The following is a 26,699-nucleotide window of genomic DNA, read 5'->3' on the forward strand; positions in this document are numbered from 1 at the left end:
ATATTCAGGAATCAAAATGCAGTGTTTGAATAGAAAAGGAGTTTCATTCATTTTAGAAAACAGTCAAATCTTTTTACTTTTGGAAAACTTGCAGTCATAAATCTTGATGTGTTGAATAAATTAAATCAATACTAGATTTTTTGCTTCAAGAAATAAGTAAAAAATCAACAAAAATGCAAGTATGTACAGGTAATCCCTTGAAATCTATTATATTGAAAATTATATTTCGTTTCTATAAAAGTTAAAAGAAAATAATTTTAGAATTTTAAATAGTGACATTTTTTTTTAATTTGTGATATAGTTCCGTACTGAATCCATTTAACAAAAATTGAACATTTTGTTTCGGATAGAAACAAAATTGATCAAGCAGTTGGAATGGTTGATAGTAACTAGGAATTTGCAGATTGTTGCGCCTTCGACCCCATTGCAACCCCCATTGACGTCAGGTGTAAGAAAGTACTGTTTTCCTTAGAGAGAAAGAATATATAAATCATTAAATTTATAAATCAAAAGAAAATAATTTAAAACATTTCGAAAAAAAAAAATTTTTTTAGAAAAATTTAAAAACAAAAAAACTTATAAAAAAATACGATTTCCTTCGACCTTTTCATTTCAAATAAAATTACTTTTTCTCAAAAAAAGAGTGTTGGGTCAGTTGCTTGACCCCTACACAGTCCAGTCGGCTTTCTAAAAATTCAAAGTAAGTAAAAAAACGCGCTAAAAACTTTTTTCGAAGAAACTTTTCCTATCGAATGAGCTGTGACAATTAATATTCAGTTGTTAGGGGGACAAAATAAGTAGCTGCCACAGCTAAATAAAACTGCCCACTGTCAGTTAGTAAAATTTCCTAATTTTGTCCTACATTGAGTTTCGTAACTTGAAGCACATAAAAAGGTGATGTAGTCGGTTAAGGTGTGGTGGTTGTGAGTTCGATCTCGGCAGCTGATTAAAGAATGCGTATGCATCAAGGTGCATGTTGAACTGCCCTGGCAAAAAGTTCTCTCACTGGTATGAAGCGGAGGTACGACAAAAGTGGTTCTAGCTCAGGTTCACTTGAGAGTGATGAAAATATGTGGTATTTCTGACATGGCCGTAAGAGGGTACAGCTCTAAAAACAGGGTTAGGTGCCTGGATGAGATTTTATTTCATTTTATTACCAGAAGGATCTATACTGAAACTACTGATATCAATATTCAAATGTGCAAACTTGTAATTTTTAATTCTACCCAGAAAAAGAGGAAACTACAGCATTGTGAAACCTTGTGAAACCATGGAGGACTCTTAATCGTGAAAATAAATGGCCTTTCTGTTATAGCGAGGAAAACCACGAAACTCTCTCACTATTAGTCCGAGAAATTCTAGTCCATGTCCCGTTTACAAGTCTTTTAACAACTCGTTTTCTTTTTTAAAGAATTGTCTCAACAATTATAATGCAAGCTTTTATTTCTTTTGAAAATGTGCAAATTAAAATAAAAAAAAGAGTCGAAAATAAAGATTTCTTTTATTTAAGAAATTACCGAGCAGAAAAGAGGGTTGTTAAAAGCCGCTGGATTTGAAAATCGCTCCCAGTCTATCACAAGGATTATTTTACGCGAGCAATGTGCTTCATACGAGCCGAGAGTAGTATTCGAATAGACCAGTCATCGTTGGGACTTGAACGATCATTGGAAGACTAATGGTCTGCTGAACCAACACGACCCCATGATGGAGTAGCTTGTGTGCAACACATACGAATCATCTCGTACCTACCAGTCACGAGTTACAATAATCGTATTTTCCAAACTATACTTTTCAACATAATCCCTTTCGATACCGTTGAAATTATCCGATTATCTGATGAAATTATCTAATTTTAATTTTGTTATTATATATGGGGTTGAAAAATTATTACGCGTATCATTTTACTTCTCTTCTGTAAATCCAAGAATTTTTAGTTAAGTAATGATTACACTGGGGAACATATTTTTGTGTTGCATTTATACAAATACTAGATCTTGCCCAATACGGATTGTAAAGATATCAAATCTGAAATTAATTTTGTTCCTAAAATTACAGAGTATTTTTTTTTCAAATGACATTTTTAGTCTATTTTTTGTCAACATGTTCAAGTTTTAAAATGTTATCTATAATAGGTCACGTAAATAATGAGACAAGGATGTGCCCTAACTCCCATAAAAGTTTGTATATAAAATATATATATATATATAAAATTTCAAATATCTCTTTTGGTGGTATGATACTGAACATCTTAATTAAATAAATCCTTGCATAATTGCATTGATATTCGTCATAATATTATTTCTAAAGCATATAAAATTAAATTAAAAAAATAATAAAAGTTTATATGCATTATATAAATTGCATTTTTCATTCTAAAATTCCAAACAAATGGGGGAAAAAACGCATGTAAAGGGATTGGCTAATAGCCAAACAATTTTCCTAAAAAATAGTATGAATTTGTTCTAATATTTTCAAAAATATTATCTGTATAGGATGGAAAAATTAAAAAAGCCAAAAAATAGATCAAAACTATGAGCATGAAGTAAGCGAATGTTTTATAAGTCAAAGGTCAAGACCTTTGCCAAAGAGAAATTAAAATACACTTGCCAATAAAATGATAATCAAGATATCTAAAAGTATGTGAGAAAAACATATTTACGACGTATGCCTCATTAATGAAATTAAATCCAATAATTTGCTAACAAACATTATATTAATGAAATAATATTTCAATTAGAGAACTTTTTTTAATCGAAATTGAGTATGAAAAGATGTTAAGTGATATTCTAAAAATATGGAACATTCAGTATTAACGAACATTTATTGTCACTAAGGAGCATTCATTTAGTCTGCCAAGTTTTTAAATATAGTAAATTGCACTCTGCAAAAAATGGTTTGCTAATAACATTGTTTTAAGATCTATCTAGGATAACTTTAACAATTCTTAAACGATATTTTAATGGGATACCTGCAAGTGACGTAGAGTGGTTTATCGATCCTGATTAGTTGCAGAAACATGGCAATTGTTTAAGTTTGCAACTGTTCTTTCGATTCAAGACCGTCAAATATCAGTTATCTTAGGTGACACATTCTATATTCTTACACGAAGATTCTTCCATAAAGACTTCGCTTAAATGACTGTAAAATAACTGATCTTTTGATTGAAATCGTGAAAAAGCCCCCACTCCCCCAAAAATACGTAAACTAAGATATATATTATGAAATATTTTATAATTAAAGTGGTAGATAAAGAAATAAACGCATGAATTAAAAAGAAATATATAAACTTTTATTCTATGATGCTGTAACTTAGTTAAAGTTTTTTTTCTTCTCTTTCCGTACCCTCTTAGACAAAGGTGATGCTTTGCAATAAAGTTTTTTACAAGTATTGTATCTTCGTTTCTCAATTTTCATTTGTTTTAATTTTAATTCTTATAAACTAATTCATTTTCGTTACTTCACCCAAATAATAATGTCTTCTTTTTAGTCTTTTGCCTACCTGACGAAGTAATACCGTCATCGCAATAGTATTTAATTTCATCTTTTATTGAGGCGTTATGTTGAATAAGCTGTTTCATAAAATTTCAGAAACTTACACAACTTTCTCTGCCACAAATCTTCGCAATAATTTGCTTTATGTTTAGATTACTGTACATTTTACGCAATCTATCATTTTCATGTAAAATTTTTTTTAACTATCAACTATTAATTTGTCGCCTTTAATTTTTTTTTTAGAAATATACAAAATAAAGTATTTTTAGTACAAAATTTTCTTCTTTTCTTCACCAATACTTAAAATAATACTGCTCGATGTCCACCATTATTTTAATGTTTCTCTTTCATCTCACGCTGTCCACACACACATTTTGAAACACCAGCTTCTATCCTTTATTCACATGTGTTAGTTTCGTTAATTTCTGCTGTGACCATGAACTTTAATAATGAAGGATAATTTATTCTGACGTCACCACGACAATTTTCTTAAAGTTTCTTTTAGCCATTTTTTTTAAAATTTATTTATTCTTGCTTGCTTCATTCTGTCATATAAAAACTTTCACTATGAACGGTGAAAAGAAAAAAAAATCTACATTGTTTACGATTTTAGAAATTTATGGTTTAGTTAAAAAGGATAAATGTGACCCAGAAAAATATGTGTCTCATTCAGTATAGAAATAAATTTAAGAACAAGAAAAATGGCGAGAAATTGAAGAACTACAAAACTTACTTAATTACAAAATTTACTTCTGTCAAAACTTACTTAAGACACGACTTCTTTTAAATACCATTCCGCAGTATAAACGACAGCATAATAAAAAAATAAGTAAATGAAAGTATTACAGCAACCCTCCTTTTACACATTTCTTAGTTTTTTATTAATTACTAGAGCAGGGATGGGCAAACTTTTTTGGTCGTGGGCCAAAAGTCTAGAAAAAAAAGTTTGGTGGGCCGAATAAAACTTCTAAAATAAAAATTCTAACTTCTGAAATAAAATAGAATCAATTCATCATTGAACGCTTGGCACTCTACATCAACTTTGCATTTTTAGTTGCCATTTTGGGATTAAAAATGTTTACAAATAACTCAAAAAGGCAGTAGCCATTTCATACATTTAATAATTCCACCATTATTTACAATGACGTTGTATGTGTGCAGCCTTTCCATACGCAGTAAATTATGTTAGAACTCACGCCGGAAGAAAAATCCGCTCGTTGGAACTTAAAATGCGTAGTAAGCCTCATGTGAAGTACAATTCACCTATATTAGATTCCATATGTCTGTTCCTCGAGAAAGACAAATACTAGTTGGAGCTAATCTACGGCTATTCTATAAGGAACTTTTGCTTTCAACATTTTATCAATTGAAGCTGTTAAGGCTAACTATTTTAATTAATTTATGTTTTGTAGAACAAAAATAAAGAAAGTAAAAAGTTAAAATTCGGTCCGCGGGCCGGATGAAATCTTCCAGCGGGCCACAGTTGGCCCGTGGGCCGTAGTTTGCCCATCCCTGTACTAGAGGAATACCCGCTCTTAGTATGGTGTAAATAAAGAGTAAATACTCAATAAATAGCTTTTAATAAACTAACCGAAATAGTGCACAAAGCTGAAAGGCCGACATATCCAGTGAAACCTGCAGAGGAACGACCACCTCGACTACTTTTGGGAGGCACGGAATTTTTTCCATGGACTGAAGAAAACCTTTAAGGAAAGACCATTGAGACCTCTCCCAGCGACCGGGAAAACATCTGAACCAAATTTGGTAAAGGTCAAATAAGGAAACATGAAAAAACATTAAAACAAAAAATGTAACAAAAGAAATAAGTTGATTAAAATGTACTCGAAATATATGGGTGAGCTGCTTATTTACAGAGCTCTTTTTGACAATCTCATGTTGCAGACAGAGTGCACTGAAGACGTAGCCATCAATGATTTACTTATAGAATTGAAAGTTAAATTAGAAAAAAAAAACAAGCATCTCAAACAAACCTCTTCTCACCTTTTAAAGCTAACTAGTTTTTATGATAAAGAAATTAATTGCAAACTTAAACAAAAAATCATAATAGTTTATTTATTTAAAATAGCTTTATCATTCATAATGGGTAAATTTGTTTTTACACATAATTATATGAGTTTGGATCATTTTTATAGACGCTAAATTTTATTCGTAGATTCGTCTTTTCATGAAGCCAACAAAAGTGGCATTTCCGCCTCCCCAGAGAATGACACTGACTAAAATTAAAATCATTTGCGAAAAATCATGAACCTTCGATAACTATTTTGAAGTCAATGGAGGTTAACCTCTAAGAACGATCCATCAACGACCATTTTACTGTGGAACGGAGAGAGGTGGCTCCCGAGACAATATAAACAGGGCCCGACTTAGCCTAATCGGGGCCTGGGGAGAAAACTTCTTTTGGGGCCTCCCTCTGCTTCACTAATTCAGTAATGAAGAACCGAACTTTGTGGAGGTACTTAAATTTTTCACCTCATTATAGATAACAAGATGATTGACTAGAACCTAAAATAGCTAAAGCGAGTTAGTTTCATTAAAAAGTCCTCCACGAAGGAAAATTTCTCTCTATACTTGATTCAGGAGTTTCCTTGTCTTCCGGCTTCAAAATGACGAGACTACGGAGTTGGACATCAATAGTCGTAAATCCAAAAATTGGGTCGGCTGTTCAACGACGGTTATAAAATAAAAATAAAAGATCTATAATTTTCATCTCTTTTCTCATATTCATAATATTAGGCTACTGAAGAACATTCCATATAATTTTTTAAGAGAAGAGAAAAAGTTTACAAAAAAGAAAGTATGGTCAGTTACCATGGAATTACCCTAAAAAATTTATAACTAAGCGTTTGATGGAAGGAAAATCAAACAAATAACCCGACGATTACAAAGAACTTTAATCAATGCAGTTAAAAATAATAAAAGATAAACAAACAATTTGAGTAGTAGTTAAGTTTCTTGCAGTAGAGAAACGCTGTTTCAGCGAGTGTTGGCATTTTGCTGCTTAAAAAATGCTTTTTTATATGTTCAAACATTCCTTCTTTATAACTAAGATCTTTTTTTTTTAATTTCAGCAGTTCGTATTTTTCTTATTTTTGTATCCATTAGAGATGTTAGAAAAACGTTTATTTGTTGGAAAACTACGTAAAATTTCTTCGCTTTTTAATCCCTCAATCATAAATATTTCATAATTATTTTTACGAATTTGAATATTCATACTTATTTCTTTCACAAATTTCAAATTGGGGGACAATATTATTTTTTTTCTTACGTATTAACACGTTTCTGTTGTATTTTAATGATTGCGTCTGTATCGCGACACGGAGCTTGCGGAGCTCGGAGCTCCTAAAAGCTTCAATGTTTGAGAAAATTATCCTTTAACAATTTAATAACCGTTCTTTTATCAATATTTTAAATATTTCTTTCCAAAAATTAAACTGCAGTAAAAAAGTAAAATGTTTTCGAAGCTTTTTTAATTGTTTTCTAAAGCCGCCTTATTTTTGAAGAATTCAAATGAAGTCATCAATCAGTTACATAAGTTAGTATTGCATCTGTTTCGCATTCCTGAGATACAGGCTTGACCCCCTTCCAACAATTTCGCAGGATGTTTTAAAAGTTAACATGGAAGAGCTATTATTTATGAAGATATAAAATATTTTAAAAAACAGTGATCAAAGCTGTAATATAATATTTTCTTCGATTTTGATTCAAAATGTTCGCAGTCTATAACTTGTGAATTATAGAAAAATAATTGTTTTAATAAAAAATAGCAGGCCTAAGTTCATATGCTAAATTAGCTGTATGGGTATTATTTTGTAACACATTGTTTGATTGTTGTTTGTATGGTTGTTAGTTGTATACGCTAAAATTTAAACGTTTCAAAAAGCAATCAAGTATGTACGCAACTGTTTCCAAAAATTATAGCTCTTTTTCCGTAAGTTATAGTCTACAATTTAAAAGTTTTCTTATTCAAAAAGTAAGCATATGCTTACAAAACTGTTTCCGCAAATTGTAAATTGTAGCTCTTTTATCCGCAAGTTACAGTCCTTTGATCGCTGCCTTTCATAGTAACTTAAACACATTTTCTGTGTCAAAACTTTGTTGCCATTCATCTAGGAATACAATGCATTCCAACTTATATTGTGACTCAACGTATAATCAAAACAAGAATAACTCTTTTTATTTTTAGCATCTCTTCATTCATCGGCTATCTTATCAGTCACTTGACTTTAATAAAGAAATACAGGAGATAAATTAAGTAATGTTTGAATGTCGAAATGCCTCATTTATCTCACATTGAAAAATAATATCAAGCTAAGAATAGAATCGCCATTTGGAAACTTTGATTAAAAAACCGTTACAAGCAATACGGTTCCTTTTCCTCATCGTATAACCGAAGCTAAAATATAAGGTGACCAAAGTTGGTCTGTACCATTTGATTCCTGCTTGGAAAGAACACCATTGAAATTGCTCGAAAAATGCTTTTTTTTTGTTAAGAAAAAACGTTATAAATTAATTAAAAACCTGTGGACAAAATATGAATTTCCATTCTGCCTCTGGGGCCATCCATTAAAAATAAAGAGGGAGTTGTGGCAGTTTGTGATAAGGAGGCTAACAAGAGATCCGACAACCTATATTTCGGTTGAAATAAAAATATGCTTAAATTTTTTTTAATCTCTAATGGCAAGCTTAAAAGACAACTACAGTAATACATACAAAGAATCCTATAGAGAACAAACATAGAGAGAGAGGAAGAAAAAAAGCCACTACAGTCTATGAATCCCAAGGGGGGAACGTTTTGAAGAATTTTTTGAACGTATATTCGATAGAATCACGTTCAAATTTCCAATCAGTTTCTCTCCCCCAACCTACAGTTTTCTTTTAAATCATATTTTTTTCCATTCTTCCCTGCAAACCAAGCCATAAACAGATTTAAAATCGACCCAAAATGGAAGCATTTCATACATGCTGTTTGTCCAGATAACATTGAATGGATTGGGTGAGGAGAACAACTTGTTGGTTCGTGGATCGGTGTTTACGAAAACCCAGGGCTAAAGAGAATAGGAGGGCTAGTTCACTCCGCTCTTAGAGCTGAAGCTACGATTTCCCTCCTCATGACGTCACTGTGTCTCGGAGATCGCAAGCAAAGATATTATGATAACTTTGCATCTTTCTCTTTGTAAAAATAAGTTTAGACTCTTTCTGGTTATTAGCCTTCAAACTTTACGTAATTAACACATTATTTCCTTTCATAAACATAGTTCAAAAAAAACTTTCTTGGTTATTATATTTAAAAAAATACCATTTTAAACTTATAAAAATGTTTTGCTAGTTGGTGAAAATGACACGATAAATACTTTATTTTAAAAAAGTTCAGTTTTAACTTTAACTATTAAGAAAAATGAAGGCATATATCGACACTTTTTTTATCTACATATTCTAACGATAAGTAACGATAAGTTAAGTTAAATTAAGTTAAAATAACGATATTATAACGATAAGTTAGGTTAAATTTAGAATCCCTGATTTTAAAATATGTCGTTAATAGCAATTTGTTCATACTTAAACATTAGGAAACATCAACCTTAAACGCTAATTACTGAAACAAAATAATAATTTAGGTTCATAATGACATTAGACATTTTACAATTGTTTATAGACATTTAAATTTACGATGATATAATTTATAGATATTTAAATTGAAGAGAATATAATTTTTAAAAAAAATCATAAATATTTAGAATAACTACATTAAAAAATATGTTATGAAATTAGGAGAATTTCAACTATATACTATATATTTTATTTATACTTTTTATTTACATTTTAATTCTCTTTGACTTTATCCATTTTTTAATTCTTTTCACCTGCCTTTCTTTATGAAGTAACGAGGCGGTTTCTATTTAGATAATGAATTTTTATAAAAGTTCTTTACGACAGAATAAACGTATTGCTGTTTTATATTAACTGTGTCATTTCGGAATCCATTCTTTACATAGTTGTTCATTTACTTTAGGGAACGCGCGAAAAATTATACTTTTTCCTTTTGTTTTTGTATCAGAATTTTTGCAAGTTGCAATCACGCAAAATGGCATTTCGATAATAGTTTTAAATTCTTGTAAATTCACTGCAAAAACTGAGGAAATTCATTATAGAAAATAACAAATGTCTTAGAATATCTCGCAAAAAGAAATGATCCAATATTAGTTAGAGCTAGTAAGGCCAAACGCTCCGTTCTTGAAGTAAAAGTGCGAGCTTTGCGCCAAAGTGACGTCACTAGAGTGACGTCGGAGGATCGGCGCGGCGAGAGATACTTCAAAGGAGTGAACCAGCCCTTCTATTTTCTTTAGCCCTGACGAAAACCAGTCTGCACTTCCGAAATAAGTCTGTCGGTGTTATAATTTTATAACCGTCGTTGAACAGCCGACCCAATTTTGGGCTGATGACTATTAATGTTCAACTCCGTTGCCTTGTCATTTTGAACACAATCCAGAGGAGAAGGGAACACCTGGATCAAGTATTGGGAAAAAATTGCTATCTTGGAGGACGTTCTGGTGTAACTAATCCGTATTTGCGAAACAGGGAGAGGAAAACCACGAAAACCTCCCACGGTTATCCTGATGGCAAGAGGACTCGAACCCATGATCCGTCTATCACTGAGGATATTTTTACGCCAGCACTGAGGTGGGTGTGAGTCGGGGGTGGAATTCGTATTGACCAGCCATTGCTGTGATTCGAGCCCGGCTCACCTCATTGGAAGGCGAACCCTCTATCCCCTGAGCCAGCACGGCTCAGGTCTGTTGGCTTGTAAAAACCATTTCAAACCCCTAACCACAATACGCTCCATTACTTTCCCCAGTATACAAACATAGCCACCCAGAAATAAGGTCGTTGAGATCACCAATGTCTTTTAGTGACGTCACAAACTGTGGTGTATAGCTGATAAGCGATTAGCCGCCAATTTCAAATATTTGTCATTCTTTGAGCAACAGCCCAGTTTGTCGGTCGGATAGGTCAAAAATACATATAGCATTATTTTTTACAACTTTTAGCAATGCCATATGCATGAGTAGTTCCAAAATGTAAAGGGAACTACAAAAAATGGGCCTAAAGTATCAGTTAAGTTTCCGAAAAGTGAAGAAATGGAATGGGTAACGAGACAGTTATCAAATAACTGATAATAGTCGAGTTATTTGTCTTTTATATTTTAATATTTGTTTTTTCACTTTATAATTGCATAATGAAATAAGCTGTATTTAAGAAATACAATGTTTTAGGTATTGTTAGCGAACATTAGAATATAAAACTAGCAGAATCGTACTTTTGCAAAACTTTCAGACGTGATATAAAACAAATTTAAGCATCATTTCGCTTGTTTTAAGCAAATATCAGCTGTCATTAAAGAAAAATTTCTATTATTTAAAAAACAAGTAAAAAACGTTTTAGTTATATTTTTAAAAGAAAGAGAAATTAATAACAATGTTGATTGGCACTTGAAACTTATTTATACTTAACGATAGCTTACGATGAGTAAAATTTCATAAATACTCCTACTTAGAAGCAAAAGAACAACAATGCATTAAATCTTAATAGTAAAAAAGGAATTTAATTCGTTGTCAGCCATTTTAATTTTTGAACGTTAAAATTTTAAATGAATAATAATGAAAATCCCGTTCATCTTCATATGGTATGAATAAATTTTGAGTCATGAATAAATTTTGCTCCAGATTTAATGAGATATTCTCATTTTATTCCCATTTTTATGTTTAAGTATATGTTAAGTTTTATTTTTATTATAAGTCTGGAAGAGTTTATGTAAACAAGCTTTAAAACAATAATATATAAGTTAATACATATGTATGCACATTCATTCAAATGTATCTTATATATAATATATTAATTAATGAGATGTATCCTATCGAGTAACAGGAAAAATTATTTTGATAAATGATTTTATATTTTTCTATCTTAATTTTTTTTTTAAAAATTGCGATTTAACAAAAACTTGTAAGCAATTTCAAATGTAGTTCATAGAAAATATTCAATATTTTCTTGTCTTTTATAGTGCGTAATTTTTTTAATTATTGAACAATTTCTGCTCCAAAATATTATACTAATAATTTTCTGGAGTAATTTCTATTTTGGAATATTTTTTAAACAAATCTTAAAAGAAAGATTGTCATCAATAAATTTACATGCTAGAAAAACTTTAATTTGGAAAATTTAGAAACTTTTAAATTTGGAAATACTTTACATTTTTATAATAATCAATAAAAAGAAGTCTATTTATTTTTGAAAATAAGTACTATTTTAAAGTTTTACAATCTTAAAGGATCGAAATACTTATAATTTATTACTAATTACTATAATTTATTATTAAAATACTAAATTACCTACTAAATTACTTATAATTTATTATTACTTTATAATTATTTCTTAGCTATATTATTTTGTCCCATTTTAATACTGTACGAGTCCTCCATTTGTAAATAATTGCCAGTGTTTAGTTTTAGATAATTTCCACTTGGAATTTAAATGTATATCATACGATTCTGAAAGAATTCTTTAGAATCTATTTTAAAATAAAAATTTCATGAATGTGCCAATAAAATTTGAATTTCTTTATTTGTCTTTTTTCTGCCATGACATAACATATTTTTATATTGAAATGTATCATTTTTTATTTTCAAATATATTGTAATGTGTGGTAAATAAATTATCCAGGTTGGATATAACTATTATTTATTATATCTTTTCATATTTCCACAACACAAACATCACAAACAAATATAACAATCAGGCAAAACAAAAAAATAATATAAAAATTAATTCCGAGAGAGAAAATGTTCAAAGCAGTGTTTTCACTTCCAGTTCTCTGATAGAACTCCCATCTCATAGCCAAAAGACACCACTCGCCAAGACTGGCGCGCCTAACTCTCACAATATGATTAAATCTAATATTTGACTACATATTAAAAAATAATAAGTTATACTCTTAAATTAGGTTTATTCTTTCGTTATTAAAAGCAGTAATGAGGAATCAAGATTTAAAATTAACTCCTTCCTTCTCTCTCCCGTGTGAAAATGACGGGGTGAGGTTTCGCCCTCTATTTCTTGCTCCCGTGATATTGACGGGCTGGAGCGTTCAGTAGTAACGCGCCAAAAAGAATAAAACTAATTCATTTCTTTTGCCGGAAAAAAATTTTATTTCTCATTTTACACACCAGATGGCAGTACCAGGATATTTTTAAGGTAATTGTAGAAAGATAGTATATTTCAAACTAGTTGCAGCACTAATCAAATACGTAATACAAATACAAAAGCCAAAAAAATGGGCACTTTTATGACCGTTTTCTTGAAAATTAATCGATCGTTAAGGGGTTAAAAGAAAAAAATCTTATTAAATCATTTTCTATTATGAAATACACATAATATTGCTTCATGAAAAGCATCAAGCAGTCCTACGTGTTCATTTTATTGAGTTATAAAGTGAAAAATAACATAGATTTATTGTAATAAAAAGCTAAAAATTCACCACTTAAAAATATTTAAGTGCTATTAAAGCAGCTAAAGCATCGCTCATAAGTTTGAACTATTTATTAAAGTTTTCTCTTAAAACACTTCCGAGGATGACGCAGCCTCAAATCTACTGAGAGGCCTTGGCTATTGTTAGGAATTGCCAAATTATGCCACGAGGCGGCGCTCACATCATATAACACATTATTATTCAGTTGCCATTCAACTCTAGAACAGGGCGCATCTCCCTATCAATCAAAATGATCTTGTCAATTTTTATGTTATAAGTTTGTAAATGACAGATGATGCTCACTACGTGCTCTTACGCGCAGAAGCCTATCAATCAAAACGTATTAGCGTTTTATATAATATAGATTAGCCGTATGATGCTCACTACGTGCTCTTGCGCACCGAAGCCTATCAATTAAAAATGAAAACTGTTGCCAACGCGAGAAAGGAAATATCATCGGTTTTATTGATACATACGTATTAGCGTTTTATATGATATAGATTAATTCATGTGTTAAAATTTTCATTATAATTGTTGAAGTTGAAATTATGTTTATATATATTTGATGTTTTGTATGAATATTATCAAATTTTCATTTTATTTTACTATGTATTAAGAACTGTAATTAATAATGATTGGATTTACGCATCCAATCGGCGGGGAGTGTTAAGAATTGCCAAATTATGCCACGAGGCGGCGCTCACATCATGTAACACATTCAGTTGCCATTCAACTCTAGAACAGGGCGCATCTTCCTATCATTTAAAATGATCTTGTCAATTTTTATGTTATTAAGTTTGTAAATAAATGTTTATGTTTGTAACAGTCCGCTAATTAATTGATCAATATATCACGAACACTAAACAGTCCATTAATGACTTTCTTTTGAATTGGAATAATAACTGATAGCAACTGTCCTGGTTAAAAAACGCGACCCAAATAACAGACCAGTCATCAATAGATTTAGAAAATTCACCTTTTCTTATAAGAGGGAAGAAAACAGGAGGGTATGTAAAATGAAACATCGAATTATCGAAAAAAGTAGTTTGCGAAAAAAAACGGAAAATGTACGTGAATAAATTCGTACCAAAATTTAAATGGTAAATATGTTTTGTCAATAATACGTAAAATGCATAGGATCTTTTTTACTAAATCTAATTCTTTCGTCAATCTTCCGTAAAATATACAAAAGCAATCTTACCGAAGGGTAGTTTGTAAAATCCATTCCGTTAATATAACGTGAAATATAACAAAGCTGTTTAACCAAATAACTCATCATTACGTTTAATTTACGTATTAGGCTACATGGGTGTTTTAGTCTTTACTAGTAACATTTAAAACTGTGTTAAAGCAGCGTTATTTTGCCACAGATCATCGGTTGTTATAAACGAAGTCACGAACTTATTTATCTACCGTCTCTGTTTTAACGAGTCAGCCTGATTTATTTACGCATAAGCAGATGTTTCGAGCAAGTTTTTCGAATAAAATGCAGTTGTTGCTGAATTATTAAAATATCACAGATAATAAGGAGAAGGTTATTATCTAACGTTGGGTCTCTTATCAATAGGGTCAATTTTGGCAATTTTATAGATATGAAAAGCGTTTACTAGTAGGTTACGATAGAATTCTTTTTGGCAAAATGCTTACCTCTAAACTGAGGCTGACCCATATATGTTCGTAAATTCTTTTTACATAAGATAGAAATAAAAGTTAACATTCATCATAAACATGGCTAAATAGCGACGATGAAACACCCATTTGAAATATTATCAGTAACAACTAATGTTTCAACGTCTCACTAATTATCATAGTTTGTTTAGATTGAAAAAATCAAAGAATCTGTAAAACTGTCGTTGTTGTTGTTGTAGTTCATTTACGTCGCACTAGAGCATGGGCTATTGGCGACGGTCTGGGAAACATTCCTGAGGATGATCCGAAGACATGCCGTCACAATTTTGATCCTCTGCAGAGGGGTTAGCACCCCCTCTTCGGTAGCCCGACGACCTGCACGCGAAGTCGAGCACTTTACGGTAGAACAGGTTAACGAGGACCCATACCGCACACCCTCGGTCCCTAAGCAGACTGATCCCTGGAAATTCGAACTCATTCAAATGAACAGAAATTTCGTCTGAACGTGAATAACCTCAAAGATAAAGTGTCGATTTCAAAACTAAATGGTCAACGGGTAGCATCCCCTGGTAACAACAAATTAAAGGGGGCAGGTGGCCCAGAGAAGGAACCGGTTCAATGATTACAACTTCCCCCTAAATGTTAACAAAATAATGGATCTAGCAAAAAATATAATAGATCTAATTTTTGATGTGGATATAATTTGCAATACGAATATTTACAATAAGGTATTGCATACAAATGGATGGACATAATTTGCTTTTTTCAGTGGACATTGGATATTATAATACGTTTCGATGTATTTTCTGAGAACTTGTGGGTTTTTAATCAGTTTTAGTTATAAAGTTCCGAATAAATGGTGTAGTACTCTTAATAGCTTTAAACATTTTATTGACTTGTATACAATTGATACTACATTTAAAGTTTGAATAAATGCCGGCCCATTCATTAGAAACTTGCAGGTTTAATAACGGTTTCCTTTATGGGAATTTTTCATTTTCCAATATTTACTTAACATTTCCAAATTGTAACGCCTATGTCTATAGGCACACATGGCGCGGAAAGTAATAATTACAACAAAATTGTACAAGCTCCAAAATTGACGTCAAAATTAAAAAGAAGAATATAAAAGACTAAATTGACTAAGATCTAAAAGATACCTCAGTTAATTTAATCTTAAGATAATCTTTAAGTTAACTAAGATCTATAGTTAAACAGATTTAAAAAAATTAATCCTTTCAAACTTTTTAATGATATTTTATTTTAAATGAATACTTATTTACAAAATTAATTATGAGGCAAAGTTTTGTTAAATATTTACAATACGCTAACGTGTGCAAAGACTCGAATTTTATTTTTCACAAACATTTCGAAAATATGAATACTAATGAAATATCATAATAAATAAAAACTTACTCAAAATTTGAATATTTCAATAAAGTTACATTCTGTTTTTATAATTTTAACACCACGTTTAAGAAAATATTCTCACTGGAAATAAATTTTTCTTAAATATTGAGAATTTTTCAATTAAAAAAAATCGCGTTATTTCTCCGTTTAAATATTGTAATATATTAAAAAATACCTACTTAAGAGAATAAAAACCTTTTTTGTGCACTTAGTGCGTGGAGGGGGATGGGGGAAAGGTGGAGTTATTTACAAATTGCTGTGATTGGGCAAATTTTGATGTCGTCACTTAAAACAGGCAAAAATTTCTGGGTTAAATTCCGACCTTTGATATAGCAATGGTTCGAAACCATTTATTAAAATTGATAGGGAGTAACAAAGTTCATCACTAATTTTGTCACGTAGTATGATGAGAAGAAATTTTTTTTTATTTTATAGTAACTAAATATTTCTTAAGAATCGATAAGGCACTCTGAGAGAATTGGTAGAAAAACAAGTCATACAAAAACAAAAATTTTTAAAGTCAATTCCTACATATGTCAGCAATTTTTTATTTTATTTTAGTTACTTTATATTAAATAATTAAAAATTTTTCTCCTACATAGAACTGAAATTAATGATTAAATTTAATGAATGAATTGAGATTTGAAAGAAAAAAAAACTGTATTAACATCAAGTGTCATCTACAACAAGTTTTAAAAAAATGTTGAGTGTATGAATAAAAAGTATTTTATTAAATGATTGAAAAGAAGATAGAGGGAGAACTAAAATAGTAGAAATTGAATTTATGTACTGAAATGCGTATTTAACCAGATAGTATTTTAATTTTTGTTTGTTTTTCTCTCTCGCTTAGTTCAACATTTAACAGATAAATAAAATTTTATGATGAAAAAATTAGCTTTCGAAGAGAGAAAAACTTTATAGAGAAGTTTTATTGTAACATCGATTCTATTATGAATCATATAGAACATCGATTTGTATTATAAAAAAAAAACAGCTTTAGAAGAGAGAAAAAACTTTATAAAGAAGTTCTGTCGTTTTTAGAACAAAGATATTCAACAAGAATATTATCAGCAAAATAATAATCATTTCAGTTTCATTTTTCTCCATTATGACCATTTTACCCCCCACCCTATTGTTAAAGAAGTCTGAAATGAGCTAAAAAATATGGTTTTATGAGAACTAATAATCACTTCAGTTCTATTTTATTTTTGTGATAAATTCGAAAATGTGTTAAAATTTAGATGTTATAGTTAGTTATAAATAGCAGGATTATTTAGATGAAACAAATTTTATTATTGAAATAATGGTGATTTTCATGTCTAAATTGTAATTTTGGTGTAAATTATACCTGACCCTTAGTTTGTTCAGGCTTTCATAGTGAAATTTTTTTATTCTATAACCCTATTTGAATCAATGAACATTTAAGCCGTCCAGGCGGTGTGGTGAGTATAGTCTTTGGCTTGGGCAGAAGTTCGATTCCTTGTGTTAACGGCTAGATGTTTGATTGAATTGCTCGATCTCAGATCGTGTCGTAGTGCTTCAGTCGAAGAAGAGCTTTAACAAAAGGTTGGGTGACTAGAAGCGGTTGATACCACCAAAGTGACTTCACAAATCTAGGCTCAATAAGAGTTCAAAGGGCAGTTATTTTCCCGATATTAGCCCTAGATAGTATTGTCCAATTTTATCGCCACTTTACTACGAATATCGGCCCTATATAGAATCATCAGATTCACCTGATATTTTAAACTCATTCATCAGCCAATACAGGCCATCCATAAAGGCCCCCAATATATAGAACCAGTATTTTATTATAGACCGTCGCTGAACAGCAGACCCAATTTTTGGGTTTACGGCTTCTCATGTTCAACTCAGTAACCGATCAATTTTGAACCCAATCCAGAAGACAAGGGAACTCCTGAATCAAGTTTTGGGAGAAATTTGCCATCGTGCAGGACGTTTTGATTGAACATATCCGCGTTTGCGTGACATGGAGAGAAAGAATACGAGAATCTCCCACGGTTAGCCTAACGGCAAGGGGACTCTAACCCATGATCCATCAACCACTGAAGATATTTCGCATCAGCACTGAGGTCGGTGCAAGCTGGATGCGGAATTCGTATCGACCAGCCATCGCCGGGATTCGAACCCGGTTCACCTCATTGGAAGGTGAACGCTCTATCCCCTGAGCCATCGCGGCTCAGGACCAATATGTAAAAAAACTCTAAGCATCCCACTATTGGTTCCTCGATGCATGTTCATATGGGGCCAACATTTTGAGCTCAACTGGGACCCAGGTTAAATTGTTGCTAGGGAATCATCCGCTCTTCGATATAGATTACGGTATGGTAGTGTCTGTTTGGGCCATCCGCTTTTGCAGATCATCCTAGGAGGTATATCCCTAGCCGTCGCCAATAGTTCAGTAATGTAGTTTATATCTACGATATGTGCTAGTAAACTTTCATAGCTAAGGCAATAACTGAATAAACTGAGACTAAGGTAATATCTAGATCTAAGGCTAATACTATAGCTAGTGAACTTTCATAACTATGGCGACGTAACAATGAAATCTGTACAATTAACTATCGTGAATCATGGTTGTGCGACGGACTTTCCAGTGAGAAGTGTTTTTTTTATCAAAGTGAACACAATCCTAACTAAAGTGCTAACATAATTGCAAACGTTAATCAAAAAACAAAATGATGACGATGATAGGGCCAATCATCAGTTTTTTTTTCTTCTTCTTTTATCTCTAATCTTCCGTATTCGTGTACTTTGCACTTCAATCTTGGAAATCTTTTTTTGTTTGCTGCCTACTAAGTATAGATTGATTCACCTGTCGATAACAGCGGCATTAAAACGAGGTCATAATAAAAAAATAAAGCAGCGCGTGTGTTTCTCCTATATGAAATACTTCTGATTTCTAAAATGATTCTCTAGATGTTATTTAAATTCTTTGTTCAAAGGTTCGTTTAGAACTTTGTTTATTTCTGAGATAAAAATTTGTCTGATGCAACAACTAAAACTCTCATAGAATTCGAAATCTTAAAAAATAGATTCACTGAATTCTTTATCGTTATCAACCGAAAAAAAATTCCTTTTTTTCCTTAAAACAAATTCCAATTGTCTTGCTAAAGGTCGTGCCATTCAGTTATTTTTAGAAATTTCGGTTGCTACAGAAGAAAAAGTGAACCCTTTGTAAGGCCTCGGGAAGTATACTTCTCACCAAATTCATAAATTGTTAAATGTCAATGTGATGCTATTCTCTCATCGATGATTTGTAGGACATCTGCTAAAAAACTTCAGAAGAGTCGTGGTGGCTCAGGGGATAGAGGGCTTGCCTCCCTATGAGAGGATCAGGGTTCGAATCCCAACGATGGCCGGGCGATACGAATTCCGCACCCGGCTCCCACCGGACACAATGCTGACGTGAAATATCCACAGTGGCTGACGGATCATGGGTTAGAGTCTCCCTTCCTGCCGGGCTAATCGTGGGAGGTTTTTGTGTTTTTTTCCCCCATGTATTGCAAATGTGTGTTGGTTTTATCCAAAAGTACTCCAAGGAGACAAAATTTTCCCAATACTTGATCCCTTGGCTTTTGGATTGGATTCAAAATAACAAGACTATGGAGTTCAGCATTGGCAGTCGTAAACATAAAATTGGGTCAGCTGTTCAGCGACGCTAATATAAAATGAAAATGCTAACTTTTCCGAAGAAAAAAAAACTATAAAATGGCTCTGGTTACATAAATGTGGGTAACAGTAAAGGTTTGTGCGGGATCAAAATCCGACACTAGGGAACAACATGCATTATGCTTTAGTTCGTTTGATGAGCTCTCATCGAGTTTACTTGAAGTCAGAATTTAAAAATTCGGTTATTTATAGGCACAAAAGTTATGGCTCATTCTATACAATAGATAAAAACTTGAAATTCCTGAAAAAAACTTGAAAACTTGAAAACCACGAATTTTTTTGTTCTTGTTTTTAATACCACTTGCCAATATCAGCATGCCTGCTTGGTGAAATCAAGCAAATTTAAGGCAAATGGTACATTGCTTGTTTTGCATTGGCTCTATCTATGGCCAACAATACGACTTCAACTACACACTCCTCACAACGCGCTTTTATGACGGACCCATTCATACATCCATCCACAAATCGTAATTTTGACCTAATCCAGAGAGTGATCAATCTCCAATTCAGTATCCCCAGAGGTATGATTTGCTATGGGAACATGGTGGACTTCGTGAAACAACAGATTTAACGTGCACCAGTCACCATTTACTACACGGGGGGTGTTCGGCCGACAGGGATAAAACCCACGACCTATTGAACATGAGCCCAACACTCTACAAACTAGGCAATCTGGTTGGGAAATTTTCTTGAAATTCAAGCTAATTTCTGATAATTAGCTAATTAGATTTCTTTTTATAAGCCAGTTTCAATCCCAAAAATGTTTTAACATAACATTACTAGAAAAAAAGTTTCCCGACAACGCTTTATAAGAAACGTTGTAAAATACAAAATCTAATTGAATTGATAATATTAAGTAATATGCAAACTGCATAAATATATAACAAAACATCAATAGTAATCGTGAGCAGTGGTCGGAAAAACTACATTTTTTTTGTAATTTACTACAGCTACAAATATTTTATTACAATTGTAGTTAATTACAACTATATTTTCTTTTTTAATGTTGCGACTACAAACAGCTTTCGAAATGTAGTCACTACTTCGCTACTTTTAGAAGATAAACTTAACCTGAGTACTTAATTTTCACCTATATTCAAAATGATTTTGTATAAAAAATTAGCTCAGTTAAATATCAGGAGATATTCAGAAGTTAACATGAAATAGTTTTTTATTCTAACGCACTTTTTAAGAATTTGTTCTTTTAACCTTCAAACACTATGCTTTTCTCAATAGTGATTTAAGAAATGCTAGGAAATTATCAAATATTTGTGACTTAAGAGATCAATTAAGAGATTTTTTATAACCTGGAAGTAGTAAAGAACGGCGCAAAAAAACAAAAACGAACATAAATTTTTATCGAATGATCACACTTTCACGTTCTAGGACTAAATCTTGATGATTTGAGGGGGTGACTATGCAAGATAATTAATTCAGTCGATATTTTAAGTTACGACATCAGACACAAAAACCTACTTCATAGTTACTGTGAAATCGTAAAAAAGTCAGATGTTTAAAATCAGAAACAATTCGACCGATTTCGCACTGATTTTTCCAAGCATCAGACGTAGATCTTGTTGTCGTAGATCTCAGCTATGAAGACATTCTCACTGCCGTTGACGCGCAGGATTTGCACCAATCAGATTTGAAACATTTTTTGCGTTTGAACTTCGTTCCTTTATTAAAATAACGTTAAAAAGTAGTTGGCAGGAATTGCTACAAACTACTGTTTGTTTGTATAGTACTACTTACTACACTACTCTTTTTCAAACGTAGCTCACTACACTACAAACTACGGAAAAAAGGGGCGACTACAGTAGTAGCGAGCTACTTTCGAACACTGATCGTGAGGAATTAAGTCCAGAAATTGTGTGCTACAAAAAGGTACCAAGTTGTAATTTTAAATAGTTAAAGATCCAAAATCGAAAAAAAAAGTCTGAGAAGACTTGAATATGTTTTGCACAAACAGCTGATAATATTGGAATCTAAGTACTATCCAGTTAGCGAGAGAACTCCTTAGGGCTGAAGGTTGTCTGTTGCTATGAAAACCTTTTGGATTTGAAGTGACTTATCTTCGTCACAAATCTGTTGCATTAGGAAGTTCTCCTGATAGCTGGACAGTAACAATGTTTAATTTATAATTGGTGAGATCTTCAAAAAGAAGGGAATTATACCTTATGTTATTCAATTGCTGTTGTTTTAAAAGTAATTCAAGACACTTACAAAAATAATATTATATTTTTATAACTTATAGTACTAACGAAACTTTAAATGTAAGTAATAAAAATATATGTTTCATATGAATTTCCTTGAACGAATAAAAATTTTAAATTGTACAATCATAATAAATGGTTAATAATGGATGCTCGCTTACAGAAAAATCGCTTCAAGGTTGAAACATAATATGGTACAAATTTGCTGTAGTTTTATTGAAGTTTTAAACTGAACCATGTTACCATCTAAGATGAATCTCAGCGTCGAGAAATCAGATTAAAGAAGTACGATAATATGGTTCAATATTATCGTACCGTATATCCTGCTACCTTAATATAGCTTAGTATCATGTTACGGTTACAGCAAATTTAAATGATATTAGGATTCAGCACGTTTCATAATTTATTAAACTGTGTAATTGTTCAAAAAACGTCAAAAGTAGACACAAGTTTAATTTACTTTTCGCTTTTCTCAGAAGAGTAATACGCAGTACATACAGATGATCCCGCTTATTGGTAATCACAAATATGTACCCACATTAAAATTCTTTTTTCAAAAAAAAAAAGTTTATTGATGTTAAATTCGTTTTCACTTATTTGCCTGGATATATTTATTGAAGTATAAGTGAAGGAGTCTTGATTGCTCGGTGGTTGAGACACTGAACTGTCATTGTGAAAGACGGAAGTTTGATCCCCAATGGTGGCTTGAAACCCATCTAACTTCCGATCGGTGAGTACGAGCTTGCCTGTTAAGTAAAGGTGGCCTGTGCGCAATGCTGACCGCGCTGCCACAATTATGCAGTTTGTCACAAAAATATGTTTTCTCAACATCCATAAATTCCCTGTCCCACCATAGTCTGTGGCGGAGATACTTCATTTGCTTTATCTGTAAAGTATATCCTACAGCGGTAGCACATTTTTAGCAAAAATATTCAGACATTTTCCAACAAACAACTTAACACGAAAAGAGTATATTTCCTGAAAAAAATAAAGTAATAATTTCCCAATAAAGAAAAGAAACGAGAGAAATTCACAGTTATGGGATAAGATAAAGAAGAAAAGCCTCAGGCGTTTGAAAAGAAAAGAAGAAAAGCCACATGAAGAAAGGTCACAATTATGTGAAAAGAAGAAAAGTCACACTTATCTGAAAAGAAAAAGAAGAAAAGCCTCAAGTGTTTGAAAAGAAAAGAATAAAAGCCACATGAAAAAAAGTCACACTTATGTGAAAAGAAAAAGAAGAAAAGTCACAGTTATGTGAAAAGAAAGAGCATTAATATTTAAAAAGTTAGTCCAATGCTGTACTGGGATCATAAAAATGTGCGAAAATTAAGAATTATTCAAAAGATTTCTGTAATTTTCATCTAGAAGATAAAATTTTGTGAAATGAGTGATTTTTGAAGAAGTTGAATTACTTTTAAACATTACATTCTTTACGACAAGATGGTATTCATAGTTTAAAATTTAAAACGTTTCTCGTCAAGAACAAATCAATACCAAAAAAAATTTTAAATTTAAAATAAAAGATGCTTCAAAAAAAAAAAACGTTACAAAAATGCAGACATTATCAAAATCCAATTCTTGTAAAAAAAAATAATAAAGAAATAAAATGAAAAAAAAAAAATAATAAATAAAGGGAAAAAAAGTGGTAAAGTGAATAACACCAATATTTATGCCTTTGAAATTTGACATTGAAAATGCTCGTCACGCTAGACTGGCCTTCACATTGACCGTATAAAAGAGTCTATATAGAATTCTAGATTGAAAAAACAAATAAGATTTTCTGGGAAACTCAAATAAATTCTCATATTTCCAGGTAACAAAACCAAATAAGAGAAGGAAAAAAAATTTGAAAGTGGCAAAGCGTGAAAAAATTTTATTACTTTTTTTTCGTTTTCATTGCATGTCAATTCAGCTAAACGAATGAAACATGTTTGCGGGAGAAAATGGAATCGATTACAGCAATCAGTAACTTTGCAACTGATATAACAAGTAATTAAGATTACTTTTAATCAAAATAACTATTTTCATCTAGATTATATATAATCGTAATTATCTGCAATCATAGATCAATTCACTCACAATCATATGTCAATGAGATAAAATCATATTTTGCAATTATAATTACAGTTTTAATTTGTAGTCATCCAGTATAATTGTTGACAATCATAGTTCAATTTCAGTGAATGATACTCTTATATCCGTGTTTTTCGATGATTATCAACACGTAAGATGATGACGTCACACAATCCAACACTTGTCAAACTTCCAAATCAATCAGATTTATTTTCTTGCTTCCGGCCGAGTAAAAACGTGATAAAACAAAACGTATTCTGCTACTCCCGAGTTTACTCGGGATAATCTCTATGCATTCAATTTTAGCAACCATTAAATCACACAAAGTATGGGACATTTCAGCAGAAGTATTAAAATTCTTTGTCGTGAGATAACGATTCTTTGCACACCTTTCCCGACAGAACTTGAGTATCGTATGGCATTGCTTAAAAAGGTACCAAAAATTGGTTATAACGGCGGTTATGTTTGAAATTTTTACAATCATTTTATAAAGGAGCAAAAATAAATCTGAATAATTACTTTACTACTTTTACGTAGCGTACCGTTTAACGCTACGTTAGTATTTCGATAAAAATACAAAATTGCTCCAAAAAAATTATTAATGTATAAATAACAATTCAACACTATGCTTGAACTACTATGTAGAGAAACCTTATAATATTAATCTAAATAAATACTTAAAGTTTAAATCTCGATAACTCGGAAACCTTGTTACGTCAAAAAAATATGTTTCCCTTTTTTTTACATATCCACCTAATGTTAATTTGAATTCCTATATCGAAGGGTTTCTTCTCAAAACCTTGTAACGTCGAGTTTTTTTCTGAAATAGAGATTGAATTCGTTCGGATAAAATCACAAATTAAACATTTCAAACATTGTAAAAAAATTCTTTTCTATTTAATGCATAATTATGTCTTACTTTAAATAAAATTATCATTGCAATATTTATACTTATAGTCAACTATCATTACATACATATTTAATAGTAGTTATTCCTATATTTCAATTCTACTTTTTAGATTAATATTTAAGAATATATTTTTCTACTTTTTTAGAACATATTCAGTTCTGAGCTTGTTATCTCGAAAACTCGCTATCTCGAATTTTTTTTAGCGCCCCTCCATTTTTGAGATAGCGAGAGTATACTGTATTTAACATCCCTTAAATTATTATTTAAGACAACCTAAAAAAATGAATTATTATTGAAGAGTAGAATGTTCTCAGTTCATATGGAGAAATACCTACGCTTTGGGGGCTATTATTGTTTTTTGTTCGTATGCCGTTGCAAGCTGACTGTCTGTGTAAAAATTTAATTGAATTCAACCTCGTTTTGCGGACATTTCTGGGAAATAGTTAAAATTGAAATCAAAGCATTTCCGCGAGGCCAAAACAGTTAATATATTTTAAATTATCGTTACTGCAATATTAAAAAAATAACAATATTTTGCGTAACATAAAAAAAAATTATTTCGAGAACGAAACGGTACTATAAAAATGACATTTTTTGAGCAAAAAATTTAATTATTGATTTTTTTTCCACGATAAAATATTTTATTGCATTTATGAGCTTGTTTGTTTCTTCTAAGCTATTATATTTGTGAGTAAAAATCACATATTTTGCCTTTATCACATTTAATAAAAGATTAAGTGAAAAACGTGCTGTTTTTAGATGGGGGAGAATTGATTTCAAAATACGTTTATATGAAAGGGTGGTTGATAAGATAATTAGAATTTCGTCCTTTCGATCTTCTTAAAGCAACTAGACACGAGGCATTTTTCGCTGAAAGAAATTCTGGAAGCGTTAAACACAACAAAAGATGATACGAGTTGAATATACAACAGGCACAAAAGGCGACCCAACTAGAATACCGTTGATTAACCTTCAGCATTCGATTATAAGATAATAAACTTTCTAGAATGCATTTGAATGAAATACTTTTCCTTCTTTTTTTTAACTTTCCGTTTCACTTAACAGGTTATAACGAATTTCTTTAAAGGTGACAAGGGACAATCAAAATTTTTCCTCAAAGATTATCGGGGAGTTGATTTAAAATTTCGAATGAATTTTGTGTTTCTAATAACTGCTTGAAAAACAAAATTTGAAAAAGTTATTTTGGAATTTAAAAATCTTACAAAATTTAATTTTACAATATTTGTTCTATCTTCTTGCTTCAGCAAAATGTCAAAATTTTTTAAAAATATCATGTATAAAATTAAATTCTTTTTCTACATTTTACTGTTACGAATATATATATATATATATATATATATATATATATATATATATATATATATATATATATATATATATATATATATATATATATATATATATATATATATATATATATATATATATATATATATATATATATATATATATATATATATATATATATATATATATATATATATATATATATATATATATATATATATATATATATACAGAAGAGCGCCGATTATCCGAACTGCTCGGGACCGAACATGGTTCGGATAATTAAAAGTTCGGATAATTAACTGTTTAAAATCTAGCGTACATGATTATTATTTATGCACTAACTTCCCTTCGCACCTTTTGTAGGCTTAGGACTGGTAGTACTATCTAAAATAGCTTTGGCGTGTTTAAAAGTTTTTTTTCCTTCAATTTT

At 31.1% G+C, this 26,699-nt stretch overlaps 1 protein-coding gene across 9 annotated transcripts in view; it reads right to left on the minus strand.

Moving 5' to 3' along the window:
• The window catches only part of LOC107454240 (perilipin-3), a 79,912-nt gene that overhangs the window by 36,752 nt on the left and 16,461 nt on the right, over window positions 1-26,699 (minus strand). For 2 of the 9 annotated variants that reach the window (XM_071180789.2, XM_071180792.2), the window contains exon 1: window positions 16,079-16,282. The exons of 5 other annotated variants lie outside the window; for them this stretch is intronic. The gene's annotated coding sequence lies outside the window, so the exon portion shown is untranslated. Of the gene's footprint in view, window positions 1-14,234; window positions 14,414-16,078; window positions 16,290-26,699 lie in introns of those variants that run through there. 2 more of the 9 variants (XM_016071359.4, XM_071180787.2) reach the window with 2 other exon arrangements.

This window comes from Parasteatoda tepidariorum, chromosome 8 (genome assembly GCF_982258835.1).
Source record: "Parasteatoda tepidariorum strain Cologne lab strain chromosome 8, Ptep-v5.0, whole genome shotgun sequence".
NCBI lineage: Eukaryota > Metazoa > Arthropoda > Arachnida > Araneae > Theridiidae > Parasteatoda > Parasteatoda tepidariorum.